Here is a 24,269-nt window from a genome sequence, read left to right as displayed (position 1 = left end):
AAGAAGTAATTTCCTACTGCTATTGGGAATCCACCTGGAAACTGCATATTGTGAGGTAACAGACCCAAAAAGGGGATACTATGTGGGGGAATTGATGGGACCTTCTTTGTTGGGAAGTATTTAAGGATCATTTTTCCACCCCCTTAAATGTCAGACCTCTGCTAACTGTGGCCCTCCACTCTAGCCTTTATCCCTTCTGCATAACAGAAGCGCAGTGAGTCTCCCGTGGCACCCCACCTAGTCAGGAACGAGGTGACAAGCGCTGCAACGCCGACAGGGGGCGCCGGAGAGCCCTGGCCTGAACTCTTCTGGTCCATGCTGTGGGTCTCCGGTTCTCAGGTGGTGGGAAGTCGCTGTCCAGCGGATCCAGACTCACCGGGTCTCTTAGAAGCTTCACGGACCCCAAGTGACCCCAGATGAGTTTCCACGGGCTTTCTAGAGAGCAAGGAGTGGTCTTTTCTGGATGTGCATGCTCCAAGGGTTGCAGAGGGGTGCCGAGGCCGCTGGAAGGGGAATCCCAGTTCAGTATGGGTGGATGCCTTCCGGGGCCCAAGGATAAGATCAGAATGCAAGGCCAAGGTGTGCTGACAGGTGCAGGGTTAGTAGGAGACAGAGACTGCCGCCCTCATTCTATCCCCTAAAAAGTATCTTTTCTACGAGTTCATACGGACCACTTCCTTTTGACCTGCTCGGGGCTTTGTCCAAACTGTCACTTATGAAGAATCACTTGACTTACAGTCTCAGGTTCAAAAGACCACAGAATATAATCAGCCGACCCAGAAAGAATTGAAATAAAGAACACCAACTCTACTCCCACAGAGAGAGTGCTATCCTTGATAATTCCCACAGAATAAAGGGGGGGGGGAACCCCAAACCTTCCATTTTGTCCAGATAGAATTTTAAGCACATCAGATTGGAGAATACACACTTAATTCCTAAACTTTTTTTTTTTTTGGTTGGCAGGAGATACACACATACTTACATCCATGCACTCTTGACATTCTTTAGGCCTTCAAGAGCCTCAAGAAAGTAGCTTGTCATCTGCTCCAGGTTCTCCTAGCCAGAAGGAAGGGGTATAGAGATGTAAGAAGGGGAGAGGGAGGGAGGAAAAGAGAAAGGTACTGGCATTCTTCAGGGCCAGTTTCCAGGATGGGCAGCAGTGACCAGGCCGGTGCCTGATGCCCAGAGCAGACAGCCAGTAGCTTCTTAGTGCTGGAGCCCACCAGGCCGGATGCTGGTGGCTCCTCCCAAGTTTCTGAGCCTTATCCTCACTCTGGAACTGCTGCTTGCCTCTGAGTGGATCCTTCCGCAGAAGCTGAAGCTGAAGGGGGTGGTGGGCAGGCTGGAGAGAGCTTTCTCTGGATCTCTGCGTTTGATGTATTGTGGTGCTGGAGTTTAAAACCCTCTAGTCATCTGGAAAGGGAACTTAGTTCAGACAAGTTGGGACCTGTATTACCTGAATCAGTGCTTAAGTGTCTCAGTGGCTGGGCGTTTTGTATACTCAATCTCACCCCTTCTTAACCAGGCACAGCACAGGCCTCTTCTCTCTCTCTCTCTCTCTCTCTCTCTCTCTCTCTCTCTCTCTCTCTCTCTCTCTCCCTTCTCGCCCATCTCCTTTATTTGCCAACTCTGTAGGACCTTGTCCTCATATCAGCACACCCAATGCCACATGCCAGCCTTTCTTTAAAAGCTGCTTGTTGGTGTCTCTGCACACTTCTTTTATTTTTATTGAACCTTTTCTCTCTCCCTCTCTTTTTCTTTCTTTTCTTTTCTTTTTTTTCCCCACCCATAATGACACCAGGATCATTATATAATCCCATAACAAAGAGGCTTTTGAGGCACCAGCTTTTGTCAACTCTAGGACAGAGCATTCGTAATTGCATTATTCGGCTTCCCCCCCATCTTTCCCCGCTTCCTCGGCACCACTGAAACCCCCACTTTGTTACCTCGGCTTGTATTATTTACCCAAACGTTCGCCTGGAGGACCAGCCTTGCAAAGTTGCCTTTAAAAAAGTTATTTTGTTTCGTAATTAAGTCTCGGAGCCCACCGCGATGATTATTCTGGACCCATAAGGCAGAGAACCTGCATGACGTTTTTCTCGAAGTTTAATTACCGTATGCTAATTTCCTTGCCTACTACGTGATTAATTAAAATCATATTTTCATAATCATTTGGCACTAGTATTGTTTTAGAATTATCATGATCTCCTAAATAGTGTCTGTAAATAAAGTCGCCTCTAATGGCAGGCGCGGGAGGCGAGGCTGAGGACCTCTCGGTGTTTGTATCGCGGCGATTGGCAACATAACGGCCTTATTTACATTAAATACGCCACAAGGTTACAGCGCGGATCAACGTCATTTGATCGCTGATGACTCCCTTAAACGCCCGGGCTGTGACTGATTCTCCACGTCCCGCTGTCCACCGAGATTCACCCGGGAGTTTTTTTTTCACCCCAGAAAAGAAACAGACTTTAAATAGTTTGAGGAGCAGGTAAGAATTACGCGTTTTCCTCTCTCCCTTTCCGCGTCTCTCTCTCTCCCTCTCTCTCTCTCTCTCTCTCTCTCTCTCTCTCTCCTCTCTTTCCGTGGCAATCGCTCTCTGCCTCTCGGCTGGATAAAAAATTCTTTAGTTAAAGGCAGGAATGCAAAGTAGTGACAAGCGAAGGGGCTGATGTATGTCTCCGTAACGAGTCTGACAATCAGAATGTAGCTCTTGGAGAATAGATAGATTTTAATAAGTGTGTTTACATGAGCTCAAGGTCAGAAGCAAGCTGCGCTGTGTTAAATGGTTTCTTAGTTGCTAGACAGAGAGAAAAAATGGACGACCACACACCATTCTTTGTAGATTATTATATCAAGGGTTCAGTCTCCGGCTCATCAAAGCTAAATGCTGAAAGACCTATCTAGTTGCTGTGAATTACGCCAGGGCGACAATGGAGATCCTTTTTAATGGTACAATGCATTTCACCTACCAGATAGGGGGAGGCCGAGCAGGGGATGGGATGTCTGCTGGGGTTGGATGATGAGTATCAATGAACGGGGCGATTCTGAAATGAGGTTGATGAAAAGCGAGCCTGCCCTGCTCAGGCTAGGCTGAGAGCAGTTGGCCGGGCTCTGGCGAGTGGGCGACTGAGGCGCGCGAGCTGGGCGCCCGTCCCCCCTCAGCCCCGGAAAATGATCAAGTCAATCATGTGGACATGTTTCATTATTCATTGAACACAATCTTTTACAACGCTCGGTTTACGTGCCCGAGTTTGCTCCCGACGCCCGCGTTTAATGTTTTAAGGTAAGGCAAACAAAGGTGGTGGGGAGGCCGGGGTTGGGGGTGGGGGCGGCGGAGTGGAGGGGCGCGCGGGTGCCAGGTGGTGGTGGGGGCGGCCCTGATCTCTGGGAGGTGGCAAAGTGAGTTTGGACACTTGGCGTGGTTCTCTACCCCCCTTTTCCCCTCCCCCTCCCCCCACCAGGCGAGGCCTGTAACCCGGTTGCTTCTCACCCCATCGCGATTAAAAAATATGGTCTAATTAAATATCCGTGGCTGTGACGTTGGAGAGAGAAGCTGTCAGCGGGGGTTAAGAGGAAAGGGGGGGGGTATGTGGAAAAAAGAAAAAAAAAACAGGAGGAGGAAAACCGAGTAGAGGCGGCCACCCGGCATCGAATGGCGCTGGAGAACTTCGGCGGAGAGCGGGACCCGCGCCCCGGCCGCCGCCTCCCCACCGCAGCCGCAGTCCCGGGACCGTTACTTTGAAAGGGAGTCCCGAGGGCCGAGCGCTCAGAGCCCCAGTGGGATCCGGCGTCCACACGGCCTGGCCCGCGCCTCCCTCCTGCGCTCCCGGCCTCTGCTCGCAGCCGGGAAACTTTCCGTAGGGTCGGGGGCCGGGGGAGCCAAGAGAGAGGGGAGGCTGCGCGGCGGAAACTTCTCCAGCGACTTTACCCGTTTGCTCCAGTGCCGGGGCTGGGGGGGGGGGGCGGTCCCCGGCTACCTTCGCCTCCCCCGCCCCGCCATCGTGCGTGGTGCGATCTGCACTACCTGGGAATCAGGGGGTAATTGGCAATTATTTTATTTTTAAAAATCAAAGTTAGCTGATGCTTACGGGGTGCCTAACTTGCGGTTGTAGAGAGCGGCCAAGACCTGCCATTTTGTGTTTGCATCGGCTTCCTGCGTCCTAAGAGCCGGGCAAGGCCCTGCGAGGTGCCTGGGGGGCGATCCCGGGACCCCGAGACCTTAGAGGCACCGGCACACGTGTGCGCCGCCCTCAGCACCTGCCCCAGTCCGGCCCAGGTCCCGGGGGCCCGCGGGGGCCTGAGACACAGAAATAAATAAATAAGTAACAGGTTATGGAGGGAAATGAGCCGGCCAGTCCCGAGCTGGAAACGCGAGGCCAATCAGAGTGGAGGAGTGCGGCGGAGTGTGTGTGAGGGGGGTGGCGGGGGAGTGGGGTAGCATCCAGGAGAGGGGGCCACTGGGGGGTGGTCCTGGGAAAAGCAAGATTTTTTTTTTTTTTTTGCGGGCGCGGGGAGGGGGGGGGGTCTCATCCTCAGCCCAGCCCAAGGCTGGAGCGAGAATGAACGTCGCTAATAAGCCTTTCTGTTTGCTTCAAGACATTTTTATTTTAAATTTGAAGATGAATTAAGGAAAACAGTCGTAGGAGGGACTCGAGATGTATTTTAGGCAAAAATATAATAATATAAAAATAAAAATAAAAAGAGGGTTTTCTTTGATGGGTAGAAGTGTCCAGATCTAGATGCTCCCATCTGTTGCAATTTTGCAAACAATTACAATATAGATTATCTCCACATATATGGAGGTATGAGAAGTGAGGGAAGGTGGAAATTAGCGCTGTGGAAGTTAGAGAAAGGAAAGAGGAGAGGGGAGGGAGGGAGGGGTAAGAAGGAAGGGAGGAGAGAGAGAGAGAGAGAGAGAGAGAGAGAGAGAGAGAGAGAGAGAGAGAGAGAGACCCCCTCCCTTTAACTCTTCCGAGGAAATTCCCTCAAGGTTTCTTTCTCTAGGGACAGGTGGAAAGTTAAGTGGCCCCCATTTTTCACTCCTGATTTGTGAGTCCTTCTTGTTTGTCCGCCACTTGGCGAGCGCACACTCAAGTCCCGGAGTTCTCTCCTGGAAGGATGCATGCGTGGAAGGCTGGGGTCGGTGCGGGCAGAAGCCTGGGGCTGGGGCCTGGGAGGAGCAGGGCGGGGTCCCGGCCTGGCGCGCGGGTGGCAGCGGTGGCCGGGTTTTGTTTGCAGGATATTGTTTTGTCTAACGGGTGCCTCGCAGGAGACGTGATTCATCAGCCGCCTTAGTTTTCACTTGAGCGGAAAATAACGGCCGCTACGCGCGGTTCCTGCCTGCGGGGCTCGAGCGCGCGGTGCGTGTGCAGCCTTGGAGGTGCGCGCGGGTGGGCGGCCCGGGGCACCGGCTTTAGGAGTAGCGGGCCAGGCAGGGTGAGTGCGCGCCGAGCTGGCCTTGGGTTCCTCCAGCGCTTCTCTGGGCAGCCGCCGCCGCCGCTGTGCAGTTTAGCAGAAATCCGACAGGGGCCGCGTTTGCTGAGCGCATCCGGCCGGCTGCAGCCAGAGCGGGGCCGCGGGGCCAGGCCGCTCGGTGTAGACGTCGGGAGGGGGCCGGAGGGTAGTGGTGGGGGTAGCAGACTGGGAGGGGCTCGGGAAATGATCTTGGTCTGAGCGAGTACAGCTCCCTGCCCCTGCTGTCCCCTCGTGTCCTCCGCGAGTTGGGCAGCCGTGCGCGCCGGGGCCTTGGCTTTCCCCCTACAGTCCCTAGGTCTCCAGGCAGGGCTTAGGTGAACTTGGGGTGGGGTGTGCTTTCTCACATGTGTGCGTGCGTGTGTACGTGTGTAGAAAGGGAGGTTAGCGTGGAGACCGCAGTTTTCTTTCTCAGTTTTTAACAACTGGATTTTGACTTTGAGACCAGCTTCGCTCACTGCTTGGGCTGGGAGGGGGGGGCGATCTTTCCCCATCACTCACATCTTTGTTCATTGTTCACTGAGTGCAAGGCAGGCGACTTAAAGAGGGGAAAAAGGAGGGAGAGAAAGAGAGAGGCAGAGGAGGGGGAAGAAGAAGAGAGAAAGAAGAGGGGCGTGGGGGGCACACCCGTGTCCCCTCCCGGGTCGTGTTGGAGGGTGAAATAGTAAGCCCACGTACGGAGGGTCGCCAGGAAAGTGGACATTACCGCTTTAATTAACTTCGAGATGCTCCGGCGGCGGGACCTGGCGTAGCCGTGACGCGCCCCCATAAATCTGCCGGGGCTGCTCCAAGAACTCATACAGTAGCAGCGTCAGATTCAACGCGCGCCTCCCCCGGCCGGAGTCCATTTGCATAATTGGATTTTTTTTTGCCTCCTTCCTCCCTGAAACTTATTTGAAAACCCAAGTGAAAACCGCGACGACCTGCACACTCAAAAGCAAGTGCCAAGTAAGTGCCCTGCGGTGGCCTCCACGCTCCCCGAGGTGAGGACGCAGTGCTGGGGACGAGTGCCCGGCCGGCTCGGGTGAGAGTGTGCAGCGGGCGGGAGAATTGCATCTGCTGGGCTGGATGTTCGAGGAACTTTTTTGTTTTGTTTTTTTTTGCTGCTTTTTAAAAAACACAACTCCCACATCCCTGTTTCTCCACTTTTCTGGCGAGGTGAGGTAACTGGGCCACGCGCAAAGTTAAGGTGAGACTTAAGAGGAGATCTTGGGTACACAGTTGAGAGTTGGGCATCGTGGTTCTCTGGGAGGGTGGCGGGTCCCTGTCGCCACCGCCGCCGCCGCCGCCGCCGCCGCCGCGGCGTGGAGAGCTGAGCTGCGAGTGAGCGGGGTTGGCTGCCTGTCGCGCCGCACCGCGGATGCAGTTTGTCGCCAAATGCCTCCCCCATTATTCTAAGGGTTGTGTCTCAGTGTGTGCGTGCGCTCGTGTGTGCGCTCCTGTGTTTTGCTGTGCTTTAAAAGGAAGAAAAAGCAACCAAAACAAGAGTAGGAAGGCTTCCCTTCTTGTCCGCCTTCCCCGTCAGAGTCCTCTGTTTCTATTGCTTGAAGAACGGAGTGAGAGCTAGCTGTTTTGCCTAAGACAGGGTCACCATCAACAGCTTGACAATTCGGTTGGAAATGCTATAAATTCTTCAGTAGAGATGCAGCTGCGGGCATGACGTGCCGGCTCCACCCTGGTCAGCGAAGTGGCTTCACATTTTCAAATTGTTAAAAAAATGCATATTACGTTATTATTAGTAGTATTATTTACAGTGATCGGGCTGGAGGGGAAAGTGGATTGCGTTGGTTGAAGACTCCAGCTGTCCTTCCCATTTCTGGGCCTGCCTGGGAACTTGGCTGTGGGCAAGGCCCACCACTCTGCATGGAGGGGCCAGAGACTCAGCTTCCAGCTCTGGCAGTTGCAGGGGGCACCTCCCCCCATAGCCCTTTGGCCTCTGCTCTAAGGGAGCCTAGGGCTTTGGCTGAAGGCTGCTTCAGCTATGATGTCATCCTGATAGCGGTGCAAATGTCTCTTGATCTCACCATTACCCGCCTGGCTGAGTTGCTGGTAATGATAGCACGCTATCCAGCTCCCTGACAGTCTCAGGACACCAGGCTCTAGGAATTAGCACCCTTCCACACACCTGACCAACAAGGAGTCAGCTACCCAAAGCATGGCCACTGTGCCCAGTGTTAGCATTGGTGAGTCTACCATAGACACTAGTGTGGTTGTCAGACTCCTGAACTGAAGGGTCCCCCGATTTCCCAAAGTTTGGAAAACTTTTGGAAGGCTTTGATGTACGGAACATCCTTAATCTGGGGAAACTGGCCTCTGAGAGTGAACAGGCATCAATGCTCTGACGTGGTGGCTGCTGGGGACCTCAGGTCTTGTTTTAGCCGTTGTATGGGAGAAGGAACTATGGTATTCAGTTCATTAACCATGACTTCATGTTAGCGATAGCTGCAAGTAAGCGGGCCTTGGTGTTGATTTTTAAACAGTGTACAATGATTTAGGATTTCTTTTGATTTACTGTTCAAGTGAAATTTGCATAAATGTGATGAAAATGAACTTAACATCTGGGCACATGAAAAAAGGTTAGTGCCTCATATGTCATCTGCAGAGAAAAGTCTTTAAAACGCTTTCACCCTAAACTGGGCTGGGAAAATAGTTCCTGGAGACATAAATGGTAATTATGTGAAAACCTGGAGAAAGAAAAAGCTTTTCGATACATTTGCGTTCTCTTGGGCCAGTGCTTTGAAAACCCATCGTGTTCTCTGCCTGGAGTGTTTAACTTCTGAGCAGCCTTCAGATCCTTACAACTCAGCAATTTAACTGCTGGTCAGAGCTGTCTTCACAGAAGGCTTAAGGCAGGCATGGAACAACTGTCATGCTGGGTTGGTCCAAGCCAGAGGCCAATAGCCTCCATTATGGGAAGATAGGAACTGGTCAAGACATGTGGCCCTACTGGTCGTATGGGGAGCTGAAGGCAGTGCTTGGATATGCAGTATCCGCCGAGCGTCCAAAAGCTGACCCATCGGGTTCTCCATTCTGCCTCAGGTAACCAAGCGAATTTCACCATCTCAGACCCATAAAATCCACAAGCCCTTTCATGCGAGCTCCGAGCTCCATCTTACTTTTAGAGCGAGACAAGCACATCTCTGGCATCAGGAAATCAGTTAAACAGCCCTCCCCAAGCATGACTGCCTTTTACTCAAAAGTTGTCTATGAATGGCACAGGTGTTTTTTAAAGTGCCTTGAATGGAAAGGGGAAAAAAAGACAGCAATGATGCTCATGGGACTATAGATGAATTTGTTTTTTTTTTTAAGAAGGGGAACATAAAAGAAAAAAAGCAAAATAGAAGATTTATTTTTCTAGTTTCAATGAGGACAATTACAGCTTTTAAAGATCTTTAGATTTAGTGTTTTTAATAAGCCTTTTAAGTAAGCTGAAATATCAGCTTGCATTTTGTCCTTAACATTATTTAAAGTGAGACTTGATGCAAATTTAAATCATAAGTGAGTTTCCAGTAGGTCATTTTGGGGCCATGCTGAGGACAGAAATGCCCTCCCCTCAGCCTACCTGCTGGGACCGGAAGTCCTTGAGCACTGAGCCTGGCTTCATGGTGTCTCCAGGTAAGGTCTTAGATTGTGTAGAAAAACATCTTCCCTTGATATTCAATACCACCTCTCTGGTTGTAGAGGCTGCATTTTAGAGGAAAAAAAGAATAAAGTCCCTCCCCTTGGCCGTGTCTGAACTAGCAGCTGCTTCTGCTTCTTCTTCTTCTTCTTCTTCTTCTTCTTCTTCTTCTTCTTCTTCTTCTTCTTCTTCTTCTTCTTCTTCTTCTTCTTCTTCTTCTTCTTCTTCTTCTTCTCTCCTCCTCCTCCTCCTCCTCCTCCTCCTCCTCCTCCTCCTCCCCCCTCCTCCTCCTCCCCCTCCTCCTCCTCCTCTCCCTCCTCCTCCTCTTCTCCCTCCTCCTCTTCTTCTTCTTCCTCTTCTTCCTCCTTCTCCTTCTCCTTCTTCCTCCCCCATCTTCCTTCCTCCTCCCCCTCCTTCTTCTTGTTGGAGCCTACACCTGTCCTCCAGGGCTACACAACAGCATAACACCCCTCCTCCAGGCCTCAATAGGGCTACCATATCATACAGATATGGTATGGGTACAGAGGCTCTCTACAACTGGATAGCCAGACCATAGAGTTGTATAGAAAGTTTTGCAAGGAGAAGCTCTGCCAAGAATAATGGACTGATTTTCATATCTTGAAGCTTTGGCCAACCGTTATGCTGCCCCGTGCATTCTCAGAGTGGTGTGCCAATAATGTGTGGGGTCAGAAAGCGCTAAGCTAGGAAGTGACTTTGGTTGTTATAACTGGGGTCTTGCATAGGAACAGTAGGCCTGTATATGGCGTGTGTGTGGTGTACGTTCAATCGTGCACACACACAGCAGGGGGAGGGTGTTGCCTCTTAGCAGCACCTGCTCTAACAGTGTGCTTCTCAGCATGTAAGAGAGAAGAGTAGTGAGTTTGTCCCTGTGCTTGTCGGGCCGAGGGATCATTATAGAGAGGAACAGGAACTAAAAGCGTTTATCCTTAGGATGTGGGCCCTGGGTGATCTTGTTCTCACACCCAACTTTATTTTGTATTTTCCAAATACAGGCAGGCAGAGATCAAAGCCGCTTCAGAAAGGCGAGCTGGGTAGCAGGCCATTTGCTGTGGACCCCGGGGAAGGCCTAGAATAGAGCTTCCTCAGGCCAGCCTGGGCCACGCATAGGCTCCTGTTGATTGTCTGCCTTGAGTTGCACGGTGAGGGGAGAGAGCTGCTTTGGGCTGTTGGAGACACTCTGCAGAGTTCCCTTTAGGACCCATTGCGGGCTTTACTCTACCTCCTGTATTTGAGTCACTCTAAAGAGCCCCTTGTACCCAGCTTTGCATACATGCTGAGCTCTCTGGAGATGCCTTAGACGTGGAGACTCCCTGCCCTGCCTTAAAGAAGCCAGATTTCGGGGAGGATGAGTTCTTGAATGGAACCCGAAGGAGTAACCTGGGCGTCATTTCTGCTGATCTGAGAGGACTCAAAGATGGTAGTTGGTGTATTTTCCACTTGTGGGCATTTGTCCTGTGGGGTGTTTAGCCACACGTCCAATATTAACCCACTGGATGCCTGTAGCTCTCCTGATTAGCACCATCAGGAAGGTCTAGACATTCTCATATCCTCCCCAGGAAGGGGAATCAGGCTCATGCCCTGAATTGCTGCCCATGTGTGAGGCCTCATCCTGGACCTCTCAAAGGGGACGTGGAGACCAATTTTGATCTTACTCCCAAGAAGTAAACAGGTGAGGTGCAGACTTGTCTCAGTGCCTGTGAGACCAGGGGATTCAGCCCTGCACAAAAATGAGAGGTGGCCCTTGAAGTCTGGGAGGAGGAAGACTTTTTTTCATTATGTAAAATACTCGGAAGAATAAAAGGCTGTTCGGTGCAAAATGTGGGCTCAATTCCAATGTTTCTAAATAACAATTATACCTTTAGAAAGGCCGCGTGGGTGAGAGCTGTGTCCCTGGACCACATGTAAGCCAGGATACCAATTATATCTTTAAAATGGCTCTGTGGGGGAGAGCTGTGTCACTGGGCCACATATAAAACCAGGAGGCTTTAAGTGACAGTGCTCAGGCACAGTGATGAGGCTGGACACCCCATTGGCAGGATAATGACAGTCATTTGTTTTTGAGCTCTTCCTATGCACTTCCTTAGGAGGGCAGGTTCTATATTTATTCTGAGTTTCACGAAGGCAAACTGAGGCAGTGAGCGGGCGGGGAGTGGTTAGCTCAAGCTCTTTTTGACCCCGTTGACTCTGAGGTAGTGAAGGATGTCTCTGCCCCATATTCATCTGTCCCTCCTACACTAGGAACTGGCACCATAGCAAGCCTGGTCCAGGAAGTGCAGGATCCCACAGCTGGGTGGGTCAGAAAGCTAGGCAAATGCTTCCTGAGTAGTGAGAGACTACTGCAAAACAGCTTCGAAGCCCCTCCCCCATTCCATTTTCAGTATATGGCTTTCCGATGAGAAAATTAAGTGCCGTTTTGACACTGGAAAAATGACCATGTAGGCTTGAGCTGACATTAACCTGAGAGCTTTCTATCAAGGCCTGTAGGCTTTGGTTACCTGGGCTCTGTTTAGTTGGTTCTTTCGATACTGAGTGAGATGCAGGTGGGCTCATCCCTGCCTTCTGATCCTACTCTTTCTCTTTCTCTCCCTGATGGTTCTTCCACCAAGGTACTGGCCTGCCAGCTCAAAGAGAGAGGGGGGAGAGAGAGAGAGAGAGAGAGAGAGAGAGAGAGAGAGAGAGAGAGAGAGAGAGAGAGGAGAGGGGAAGAAGAAGAAGAAGAAGAAAAGAAGAAGAAGAAGAAGAAGAAGAAGAAGAAGAAGAAGAAGAAGAAGAAGAAGAAAAAGAAGGAGAAGAGGAAGAGGAGGAGGGAGAGGAGGAGGAGGAGAGGAGGGGAGAGGGGAGAGAGAGGAGAGAGAGAGGGGAGAGAAAGAGAGAGAGAGAAAAAACTGTAAAAGCGAATTCAAAGATTCTCCAAACTTTTAAGATTAACCACAAACACAGAATCGCCCATTCAACTTTGATTAGAGTGACTTGTATTTCTAAGGTTCCAACGGGATTCCCAATCTTTGCTTTGGGCTTGCACTCTTTTAGTGACAGGGTCTTGCTAGGGAGCCCTAGCTGAGTCCCATAAATGTTGGGATTATAGACCTAGGCCATTATGCCTGGGTGCTTCTCAGTCGGTGACTCGGTTCACAGAATGGCTCCGGTAACACTCAGGGCATGTATTAACCCAGTAGACAGTGCTGCCTGGAACCCCAAGGACCTTATTGCTGGGAGGTGGGCAAAGTGTTAGTACCTGCCAAGTCAGTGTTTGATGTCAGGCCCCCGTGGGTGCCACATGCCACCCTTCTGGTGTATTGTCTTTTTCAGGCCACTTAGCCATCAAGGCAAGGCAGCTTCCCACAGGGCAAACTGAGTACAGGACAACTTGTTGCAACCAAGAGAGGTGAAGACAACTGCTGTGGCCGGTGCAGCTTCCAGTCTTAATCCCATGTCCTTCCTGCTTTTCTGTACAAACCGTCTTTCAAAGAAATATCAATTCCCCTTTTACAATGGAAGTGAGAAACAAACCAGAACTGGTTGTTTGACGCACATATGCACTGTCGTTGATTTATTTGCATGGGGGAGAAAATGTTTGGGAACTCCCATCAACGGAAGTCACTGTAGAGACAGCCCATTGATCACAGAGTGCACAGATCCCTACGTATAAAGTATCGTCTCTTTACATGGCTAGCTTTTTCATTTGTCTTTAAAAATATCTAGGAGATTATCTTCCTGTTTGCAAGAGGCAAATGTGACTCATTTTTCTAAGATCTTCGTTCTTTATTAAAAACAAACAAAAACAAACCCCCTTCCTGTCTATAATCACCCAAAGCTGATTATTAGGGCCAGAGTCGGGTCTGCAGGAAGCCTACAGAACGGATGGGGTTCGGGAATGACAGGGCAAAGGCCTGGGCTACTCCCCTCTCCTTCATGGCGGAGCTCTGACTTGGGGTTATGGGTGTGGATGCCAAGCTGCTGTTTCTAGAGAGTGCTCTGAACACACTGGTTCTCAGATGAACACGACTGGGTCCGCTAGTGAATCTCACGTCTGGGCTCCGTAGCACCTGAGACACTTGGGTCACCACTGTGGCCACCTGATGGGGGTGGTCACAGTCAGCTGTGGTGGGTGGCAGCCCTTCTCCAACAACCCAAGGAGAGTCCCAAAGACTGAGGCTCGGCAGTGTGGGAAGGTGGGAGGGAGAAAAGCAACCACACGTGGACAGGAAAGGGTTTAGTCTGCTAGCCGAGGTCTCTAATAGCAGAGGGCAGCTCTGTGCCGGACTGGCTATGCTGTCCTTCCTGCCCCCTCTCCATCCTACCTGGGCTAACCTCTTGGGAGTTCTGGCTGTTGGGAACCATCTTGCCTGGAGTACCCACAGACTTTGAAGGCACTGTTTGTCAAAGGGAAAGGCCAGTCAGTCTGGTCTGCTGTCTGAAAATTCTTTTCTTCAGCCATTGATTTGACAACTTATTATTTATTTTCTCTGAATGGTTTGTTTGTTTGTTTGTTTGGTTTTTTAGTCAAATTTTAAGAAAAAGGTATCAGTCTCCATTTCCTCTGTTTGGCTCTTTCAACTTTGCACATGCATTTATTCTGAAATTATTACTACTTATTTTTGGAAAAGCCTTTAGTTAAAGTATGTCTTGGGAGGGGAGAGAACATCACAGTATTAAATCTATGTATAATTTCTTTCTAGTGTATTTTGGAGACAGAAGAACTAGTCTAAGGGAGATGACAAGGGCAGTTGTCATATCTACAAATACGCTTATGAAGTATGTGAAGGTAGCCATCTTCTTTCTCTCTTAGCAACTACTGTCACCCTGAGAACCACACAGTGGTCTTCTGAGGGTGTTACACAGTAGGATGGGGCAGGGCCTGGTCATCTGGCCAGTGTGCTGTGCCTGAGAGTGACTGACCTGATTCCAGGGGGCTGGGTGTGGTGTGTACTGGGCCTATCGAGGTGTGTTTGGTTTCGAATCATGAGGTCAAGTAACGTATTCCAGACCTCAGCATCCAAAGCATGCTCAAAACTCTTCTGGAAGAGTTGACTGCATCTTGAAAGTCTGCACTCCAATCTCACTGATACCTGCAACTTGGTTCTCATATTTGCTACCCTGTCCCAAAAGACTGACAAGACCTGGATCCCAGTGAGATGTTGTCTGCAGGATTTGGAAGCTAGCTGCTCAGACGTAGAATTCCAGGCCCCTGTGTGGATCTTGGGGACCACAGGGGTCTGTGGTGCATAAGACATTTTCTTTCTTTTCATGATGCTATTACAGAGATAAGAATCATGCAATTTTTTAATGTGTGTGTGATCTGCAGCTACTGCCTTTAATAAAATGATTTGTTCATTGATCTAAAGAAGGTGTGGTCCTCAGTTGCTCTCATCCCCAGAATAGCCATTCAAGTTGGAATCTGGAATCTGCCTCTTGTACTCTGGTGCAGAGGAGCCTGGCCTCCCATGCTGGTCCTCGGGATGGGAGGCTGGGATGGAATGCTTCTCTGTCAGCAGAATCTGATGCAAAATCCAGCCGTGATTATTTGTGTTTCAATGTGCACACATCTTGACTCTCTCTCTCATCTTCTCAAAGGTGAAGGAATCAAAAGAAAAAAAATTTTTCCCTGCTGGACTGCGGGTCGGGGTGGGGAGCTATGGTTGTCCCGTCATTCATCTCAATCATCGGTGAAGTGTTAGCCTTTAGGAGAGCAGGGGGCAAGCTTGGGCGTTTTCTCACTAGCTTTTCAATTGCTCCTAAAAGCAGTCTAGAGGAGTCTGTGTACATTTGATTTGCTAATAATTATATTTTTAAACCCAGGTTACATGGTACACACATGTTGCTTGATATATCACTAGCTATAAGTTTGTTTTTTGCATAATTTAATATTTAGGTGCCTTCTCTCCCTCATTCCACAATTGAGATACTCTCGTTAGTGAGCTGCAAACATTCAGTTTGAGAGTGGGAAAGAGCTTCTTGAAGCGTATTTTGCTTTGTTTCGTCTTGTTCTGAAGCAGCATGGCACAGTGATAAGGGGCTCAGGGCCAGTCAGAGGGGCATGAGTTCGACACCCACCCCTTCTACCTCCGTGCAGTTGGTAAGCATATCATTTTGATCTTCAAGTCTTCCTTCCCATTGGCAACCTTGGGATACTCCTTTCTTCCTCACAAAGTCAGCAGGATGAAAAGAGAAGAGCCCAGCTATTCAGGGAGTACCCAGGCAGCGCTACTGCCTGCCTTGTAGAATTTGTTGACTCTGAAATGCACCCACCCTATAGCTGTGGGTGCTGATCACTGCACAGTCCACAGAAATGGCTTGCTTGCCTTTGTGGCCCAGGCTAGTCTTCTGAGTTATTTACCTGGGGATCAATAAAGATCGGCAGATTGATTTCTTCTGTTTCTGAGGACACATCTTAAAGGGTCAGCTTAGTTCAAGGCAGAGTCTGGGGTGGGGGTGGGGCCTGCAGTCTTCTCTAAACAATGGTATTCAGTCTAGGCCCTCAAGGGTTATCACAGGTTCCAAGGCATCCTCAGTGCACCCAGGCAGACATATATCACATCACACACATGCATATTAATGTAGATACATGCCATGTATACCACATGAGAATATGTGGAGGAGTCACATGTGTACAAGTGTGTGTACATTTTCAGAAACACACATGCTCACTTCCAGAACCGTGATGGGAATATAAATCTTGTTTGTCATCTTTTCCCAAATCCGAGGAGCTGTTCTCATCCATCAATCTGTCTGTCCATCCATCCATCCATCCATCCACCCATCCACCCATCCATCCATCCATCTATCCATCCGTCTGTCTGTCCATCCATCCATCCACCCACCTATCCATCCATCCATCCATCCATCCATCCATCCATCCATCCATCCACCCATCCACCCATCCATCCATCCATCTATCCATCCGTCTGTCTGTCCATCCATCCACCCACCTATCCATCCATCCATCCATCCATCCATCCATCCATCCATCCATCCATCCATCCATCCATCATTTGATGTATTAAGTGCCTTAATATCCTAGTAAAGTTGATGCTGTGGAATAAATAGAATAGCGCTTAGCCAGAAAGGGAGGTTCAGGGTCTATCAACACAGCTCCTGGGGTAGCTGAGTCAGGAGGATGGAAAATTTGAGGCTAGCATGGGCTATTTAGCTAGACTATTACAAAAGTTAAAAAAAAATGACCAGGACTGATACTCAGTCTTCACTTTCCTAATATGCTTGAGATTCTGTGTTCAAGCCCTAGAAAGGATATCAAAACAACAACAACAACACAACCAAAACCAAAGTGGAGCTGTAACCAAACACAAGCAGAATAAAAGGCAGGAGCGCTCTCTTAGGTTCTAGGTTCCATTTGAACAGTTTTACCACAAGCACCCGCACGCACACACCCTGATTTCCATACTGACCACGCAAGGCTGATACATGAAACCTGTAGCCATTGTCTCTCGGACAAGCCACACATGCAAGAGATGAGAGGCTAGGAGTCCCTTTCTTGCTCCCGGAGATGAAAAGTCAGGTTACTGGCTAACTTTCTCCTGCTGGAGGGGAATCGCAATGTGGTTTGGAAAGTCCAATGTCCCAGGGGCATGATTTGAACACTAGATCCTATGCCTCCAAGGGCCTGTCAAACGAAGACCAAACCTGGAAACAAATGCCTAGCAGTCATCCTGTGCTTGTGAGGTGCACAACCTTGGTGCTGCACTGACAAGTGTCCTGAGAGTCAGTCCTCAGTTTGCTCTGCCACTGTGGTGCCCTACCAAGGGCGAGCTGCTAGTGGGACGGCATAGAGCTCTCTGTATTTGTGCCACAGGAACTGCACAGATCCCCGGAAAGAGACTCTTGACATCTGCCTTAAGTCTAACCACAGAAAGGTTTCCTAGAAAACAGCAGTGGAGACCCATGCCCAGAAGGGGACATAACGGTCCCCCCATAGTCACTCCTTGAACCCTAAAGGGGGAGACAGGTTCTAATGACATCATCATCCATCTCTGCTCTTAACACACCTGAAGTACAAGGCCCAGACTGATTGTGAAGTCTGTCTCTTATCTCTTATTCTTGAGTGGAGACTGCTGATCTCCAGATGGCCTCACCTTCCTGCCCTTCTCCTGCACCACATTCCTTTCTTGACCTGTCCTCTGGAGCAATACACGGACACATTCCCACACCCAAGGGAATACCAAGCCTGAGCAAGGCCTGGAGAGGTGTCTTACCTCTGTTTCCACTCTCAAGAGTTTATGTAGCCAAGGACTTCATCCAGCTTTCTCAGGAGACAACAGGGCCTAGGTGGCCAGCCTCTTCCTGAGCACATAGTGTTAGTCCCCGCTGGAGACAAAGAAGTTGACATTGGTCATGTGGTCAAGGAAACCTTGAGATTGGCTGTGCCTGACTAATATCCAGTCTGCAGGATTCCAAGGGGACAGGTCTCTCCAGAGAGGTGAGACTTTAGTGACTCAGGTCATCTGAGCCTTCTTGAAGACCTCTATGCTAACTTCCCATGGAGTCTCAGGCCTAGCACAGGTCTGCTGGGAGAAGGGTGTAGGGTATAGTGTTAGCAGAGCCCACAGGGAAGCTTGTATCCCTTGCGCAGGGCTTTCCACGTCACTCTGGGTTGTGTTGTGCTCTGTGGGTATTTGCTGAGCTTCTGCTGTCCTAATATGTGTGCTGGGCACTGTGGCATGGGGCACACAGAAGTAGAGCTGCTGGCATTCATGCGTCCTGCTGCTCTAGGAAGAGAGCCTATATTTATTTACCATTTCCTACCCTGGGTGCCATGAAGGACCAGAGCAGAGGTCCTTTGGGGAGAAAGTCCTCTTCAGCAAGATGATCAGGGGCAGTTTCTTAGAGGATGATGAAGGATGAGAAGGAGCTAGCAAAGCAGAGAGTATAGAGAGTTCCAGAAAACATGTGCATAAGACATAAGGCAGAGAGAGCTTGGTGGTTTGAGAAGGAAGACCAGGGTGTCTGAGGCACATCAAAGAATAGCTTAGTGGTTCTTTGCAGGTGAGCACAACCTGTTGAGGAGTGTCTCTTGCTTGTCCTCTGCAGTCTTCTCCGCTCTGTGTCTCCTCCTGTCATCCAAGGCAGGGCTTTCCTTCCTCGCTTCCTCCAGGCTTCCATCGTGTTAAACAAAGCATACCTCTAGACTGTAGATATCTCCCGGAGATTTAATCTGAGTTCAGCACATCGTGGAGCTAGAAAACAAACTTAGACAGAAGGCAGAAACGATAGACTTCTCTTACACGGTAGGCTGTGTTGTGATTCACAACCAGTTTTGTGATGCCTGGCTGTCTCTGTCCACATGTTCCCACTCCCAATTGTGTGTGTCCTGGGCCTCATGGCTCCTCTGTACTTTGGCTGCACTGTTAGGCACCACCCAACATTATTTTAGGTAAGACAGACACTATATGATATGGCCCCTTGGGATTTTGACAGGTGTGTGTGTGTGTGTGTGTGTGTGTGTGTGTGTGTGTGTGTGTGTGTGTGAAAGGTTTAATCCCCACCAGCCCCACTATCCCTCTCATGAGACCAGAGCCATCTCCGAGTTGCATCAGGAAGCATCCCTCACATGTCTGTGAGCGATGGGCATCAATATATCTGCATCCCATCAGTCGCAAGGCGAGCATCTATACGTCCTATTCTCAACACTGATAGCAAATGACATTTCCTCATTGTTTTCTTGGGAGTAATTCTGCTTCTAAAACAGAAATAAAGAAAAAGAAAGGAAGGAAGGAAGGAAGGAAGGCGGAAGGAAGGAAGGAAGGAAGGAGGGACGGAAGGAAGGAAGATGACTGTAAAGTTTCCCCCGTTGCTGGCAGCAGGAATGTAGCTCTGGTGTTTGTGCAGTCTAGGTGGAATCAGGTGGTTTGGGCCTAGTTCCTTCACGTTGAGTGCACTGTCTGATGTTTGCGAGCTGAAACTGCCTAACGGTGATGATCTCAGACATATCCCGTGTTGAGCGGTGTGTGGCAGTGGCTCCTTGTGCTCTGCACAGTCTGGAGGTGAGAGGGTGAACTTGGATTTCACAGCAGTATCCCAGGGCTCCCGTTTCTAGGCTCTGCTGGACGGCAGAATGTTCCTGTCTGCTTCTGCTTCCATTGCTTTCTACCCTGACCCTGCCGTCAGGCAGGGCGCTGAGCTTCAAGCGTGTTGACGGACACTACAGAACTGAATAGGTCCCTGTCCCACAGGGTTCCTGGGAGATTTTGTTATGTCCTAGCATCCTGGCCTTTTGAAGAGAGCACAATCTTTTCTTCCTATGGTCTGTCCCGGAGTCAAGGATAGTTGTCCCTTCGAGGGAAAGGAACGAGGTGGCAGGAAAACCAGATGCTTGCTTATGGTATCCAAAAGAATGATATCCAGATGTGGACACTGTGCGTACCATCCAGTCTGCCTTCAGAATTATGACTTCCACCACCACAGTGGCCATGTTTGATTTAATTTCACTTTTAGTAGAAGTGAATTATGTTTTGGCTCTATGGGAATTAACTTTTTTTCTCATCACTGGGTTTTAAGTGGTTAAATAATTCGTCAAAGAAGTGTAAGCGTTGCGAATTGTCCGCTGTGTACACCATATTTCATATCCTGTGACGTAGGTGCGAAATAACTTCAAAATTAAAATGAAAAATGTAAAGACTTACTAGGAAAATCGCAGAAATAGAACTCATGGCATCTATTACACTTTTGGAAACTTTGCTTAAATGCTTCCCTCTCCTTAGCAAATTCTATGATGAGTTAACTGAAAAATGGGGCTTAAGAACACTATAAAAATAATCCTTAAGGGGGTTGGGGATTTAGCTCAGTGGTAGAGCGCTTGCCTAGCAAGTGCAAGGCCCTGGGTTCGGTCCCCAGCTCCGAAAAAAAGAAAAAAGAAAACAAAAATAATCCTTAAGAATACAGGAAACAGAGCTGGAGAGATGGCTCGGTGGTTCAGAGGACTGGCTGCACTTCCAGAGGACCAGGGCTCAATTCCCAGTACCCCAAGGCAGCTCACAAACATCTTCAACTCCAGTCATAGGCCCTCTCTTGGCCTCCTCGGGCACTGCATTCACATGGCGCACATACACATACACTCAGGCACATAAAAAAAAAAAACTAAAGAAGGAAGAGTAAAAGAACAGACTACACTAGACAGTTTCCTCTTTAGTCCATTTAATTCTGTGAATACATATTGGCTGTTCATCTGATTATCATAAGGCAAGCTGTATCAAACAGGCTATAATCGCTTTAATTTGGAGTATTAGTTGGAATAGTAACTTCATCCCAATACATGATATAGATCTAAGTTTATGTTTCGTGTGTTATGAATCCGACAGTTTCTTGTCTTGGGAAGTACTTCAGCTTAGTGTAGAAATGGTGTGGGGGAGCATTCTCCACTTGGTTTTAGTCTTGTGTCAAGCATTCCCGAGTGCCTGTTCTAGCGTCTTCTTGGAAAGTGACAGAGGTTGTTCTCCCACAATAAACAGTGGCTAATGTAAAAATAGCAAACAATAATGCTAATGAAGAAATTATGTTTTCCCCCCAACTTAGAGGAGAGTGCCAACAATAGGTAGGATAGAATAAAAATCAATATTTTGACAGGGTTCTATTATGTCTGGCTCATTAATTTGGAGACAACTTCTCCGTTCAATCTGAAGTCGCCTAGTATCAACAAATAGTAGTTTTAGCATCTACCCTCCTTCCAGAGCAGCAAATGCCTCCCTTACAAGTTATTTTTGGAGGAAAATGATTTTTGATTCTGCAGATGTATAGAGGAGGCATTGTGTAGGTTTTTTTTTTTTTTGTCTTGGGGAACAATAAAACTTTTGCCGTTGCAATTTGTATTCAAGCGATTCCTGGTTCTCAAGTCCGATCCGGCACGCCATGCAGTTTTCTGCTTATGTGTTTGCACATCTGAATATCTATGGCTGTATGCACTCATATGTATCCGTAGACATGTGCTTGGACACACACGCTCTTGGAAGCCACTCCTTCACACTCCTCCATTTACTCAAGCCTTCTCTTACCTTCCACTTGCTCGCAGAGTGTCTGCTTTCCAAGGGCTGATGATTGTCAGCTAAGGCCGATGCTGGCGCTTACTCGGGTCCTTATTGACCGGGAGGACCATGTGACAGAAGTGATTGATCCATCTTGGACATAGGGTTGCTAATTTCCCATTGTACTCGTCCTTCCCACACGGCCATTCTGCAGCACCCCATACTCTTCACACTGTATTTAGGGAGAACCCTGGCCCCTGCCTCCACCATTGCACCTTTCAATTGAACAAAAAGAATTAGTATCATCGTGGGCCTCTCTTCTTTGTATTTTTTTAGAGATCACAAAAGCCTGGGCTATAGGATGGCAGCTAATAACATACACTGCGTTTTATTGATACTGCTTTAATTGTCTTATTGACAACGCACTTGAACTTGGAGAGGCACGCTAATATTTATCATCCTGTGAACTCATGTGCATTTTTCTGATTCAAGCCATAATTACAGAAGCCTTCCAAACTCGGCTGTCTTCCCCGTTGCTGCACCTTCTGTGATATGGACAAAAGCTTACAGAATGCTGTTCAAGGAAGAGCCTCCCCTTCCGCCTCCATGGGCTTACCTTCTAAGGGTGACACCCCATGGATGCTGTCCCTCTAATTAACACCCTAACTGGAATCTGGCTGGGAAGGGAGGCTGTGCAATGGCTCACATGGACAGTTACAAGGAGGCCAGTACTGACCAGCTGTAGGGCTCACAACTGTTTGAGAGACAGTCACGTCTCTCTTTCTAATAAATGCTAGTGGATAGCTTTAGAAAGATTTAGACCAAGTGGAAACTGGCCATCGTAGAGGCCACTGTACTGGCTAAGAGGCAAAACTACATCTAAGGGGGATTTGGATAAATGTGTTGGTAGATGATGTCATCCTTTTCCGTTTGATGTCTGTCTACTTCTCCCCTCTTCCACTGTGTCCCCACATCCCAAGGGCTCCAGATCCCCAGACTTCTGTCAGGCTCTTTGGCTTAGTCATACTCCTTGGCCCTGACCCTTTAATCTGGAGTCCTTGACTGGCCACTCTCTGCATCCCTTGGGTCTGTCTCAACATCCTCCTCTTTTTCCGGAGCTTGTCTTTATTAATTGGGTAGACCACTTACATGATCATCGTCCCTCTCCTTCACCCCAGGACAACTCTCCAGTACAGGGCCTTCTGCCATCCTTTGATAATTCCACTTCAACTTTGAAACAGCAACTTGCAAATGGTAGCCATTGAATAATGCTTTGACAAGACACCATCTTCCTAAATCATCACATGGATAGGCCTTAATTTCAGACACATGCTTTTCATAAAAGGGTGAGATGTACGGAGCCTCATTCTTGGGTCAGAGCACTCAGGGCATTGAAGTGGGGGGATGGAAAATTTGAGGCCAGCCTGGGCTACATTATGAGTCTCTATTTCACAAAACAAAACAAACAAGACGTAGGTCAATGAAAATTACCTTTCTCAGCTCTCATGTCTAGATGAAACATCAAGTTATTATTTAACATTTACTAAACTTTTAGCATTAGAAGGTAGGATTATTTTTATTCCAAAGTTTTTGTCTACATAAAGAAAATATATTGGTTTTTGTTATTTCTTTGGAAAGAACATTTTGGCCAATAGAAAAATTTTCTTTTTATTCCTCCCTCATTTATTCATTTGTTTATTTATCTACTAGTTTCTTCTAAATTTTGTTTTGAGACAGCATCCCACAGGTTGCTTGGAACGGTCTCAGACTTTGTAGACCAGGCACGCCTTGAACTTGTACTTCCTTCTCCTCAGCCTCCCACAGAGCTGGAGGTATAAACCTGTAACCCTGAGCTTGGCTGGATTTACGTTCTTTGAAGATCCTCAAGCTCTGTAGAAATGATTTCACTTCATGATTCTCACAGTTACACTAATTTTTAAGAAGATAAATCATATAACATGCTTCATTTCAGTAGATACCTACACTACACTGACAGGACAGAGCAATTAGAGCAGGCAAGGTGGCTCATGCCTGTAATTCCAGCATTTGGGAGGCTGGGGTAGGAGGATCGATCATGAGTTCAAGGCTAGCCAGGGACTCATAGTGAGACCCTGACACACACACACACACACACACACACACACACACACACACACACACACAAAGACATACACACAAAGACATACACACAGACACACACATACACAAACACACAGAGAGAGAGAGACAGAGACAGAGAGAGAGAGAGACAGAGACAGGGAGACAGAGACAGAGAGGTATTTGGGAATTTGTCCTTGACCCTTTGGGAACAATGCTGTATCATGAAGCACGGACTGACTGTCCCATGACACATCCTTTGTTCCATTGTTGGGAACCAAAGCTGCAGCTGTGGCTGGCTCTTAACTCATAAAGAGGTCATCACAAATGGCAGAAGTTCAGAATAGTTGTCTCTGTATCAAGAGTATATGCGCGTCACTGCTACGTTTTCTCCTCCCAACCCCCAGAGATAATGGATCCAGTGAGACTGTTCCTCCTTGTTTAGGGTTTGACCGTAGAGGTTTTCCTCTTTGAGGCCAGTTCCTCACCTGTGCCATATTGTCTGAGGTGGACCATGGGGTCTCCACCTCTGGCAGCAGCACGGTGGGCACGGAGAGCTCTTGCTGGGTTCTTTGTTGCTGCTGAGAGCCAGCTGTGTGGGGCCCTGATTAACAGACAGCGTTGTTAGTTGCTCTGCGTTCTCATCTTTGGCAGCTCTTGATGGGGGTCCCTGGGCAGAGGCGTCGTGGGGACCGAAGAAGATGCCGGCTTGGTGCCCTGATTGGTGAACCGCTCATCTGACTGATGAGTGAGGTGGAGTAACCCCACTGGCTTCAACGAGACACTCGAATCACTGAGCGTGATTGCAGACGGGGAGAGAGGACTTTCGACCTATGTCACATCCTGTTTCCCGAGTGACTCCCATCTTGGGGAACTTTACGGTGGTGCTCCTGCGACTTGAAGAACCTATTTTCCCAATGCCTTCGAAGCCCTTACCTTCCTCCTCCCCATGAGTTGACAACAAGCCAGGATTCCTAGAGAAACATAGAACAGGGGGTTGAATGGAGGAGTGAGGAGTCTAAAGAGTCCCCATTTTCATCTGCTCATCTGTTTGCTCTATACAGTTCTATGTTGTAAAATCTCTC

General features: G+C 48.7%; 1 protein-coding gene across 14 annotated transcripts in view; it reads left to right on the top strand.

Annotated features, from left to right (window-relative positions):
• Window positions 1-1,755: 1,755 nt before the first annotated feature.
• Window positions 1,756-24,269, top strand: part of Zfp536 (zinc finger protein 536) — a 463,247-nt gene continuing 440,733 nt past the window's right edge. For 5 of the 14 annotated variants that reach the window (XM_063283757.1, XM_008759270.4, XM_063283740.1 and 2 more), the window contains exon 1: window positions 1,756-2,491. The gene's annotated coding sequence lies outside the window, so the exon portion shown is untranslated. Of the gene's footprint in view, window positions 2,492-2,522; window positions 3,287-5,666; window positions 6,665-24,269 lie in introns of those variants that run through there. The other 9 variants (XM_063283747.1, XM_063283750.1, XM_063283762.1 and 6 more) reach the window with 7 other exon arrangements.

This window comes from Rattus norvegicus, chromosome 1 (genome assembly GCF_036323735.1).
Source record: "Rattus norvegicus strain BN/NHsdMcwi chromosome 1, GRCr8, whole genome shotgun sequence".
Taxonomy (NCBI): domain Eukaryota; kingdom Metazoa; phylum Chordata; class Mammalia; order Rodentia; family Muridae; genus Rattus; species Rattus norvegicus.
This window is presented reverse-complemented; position numbering and strand designations above follow the sequence as displayed.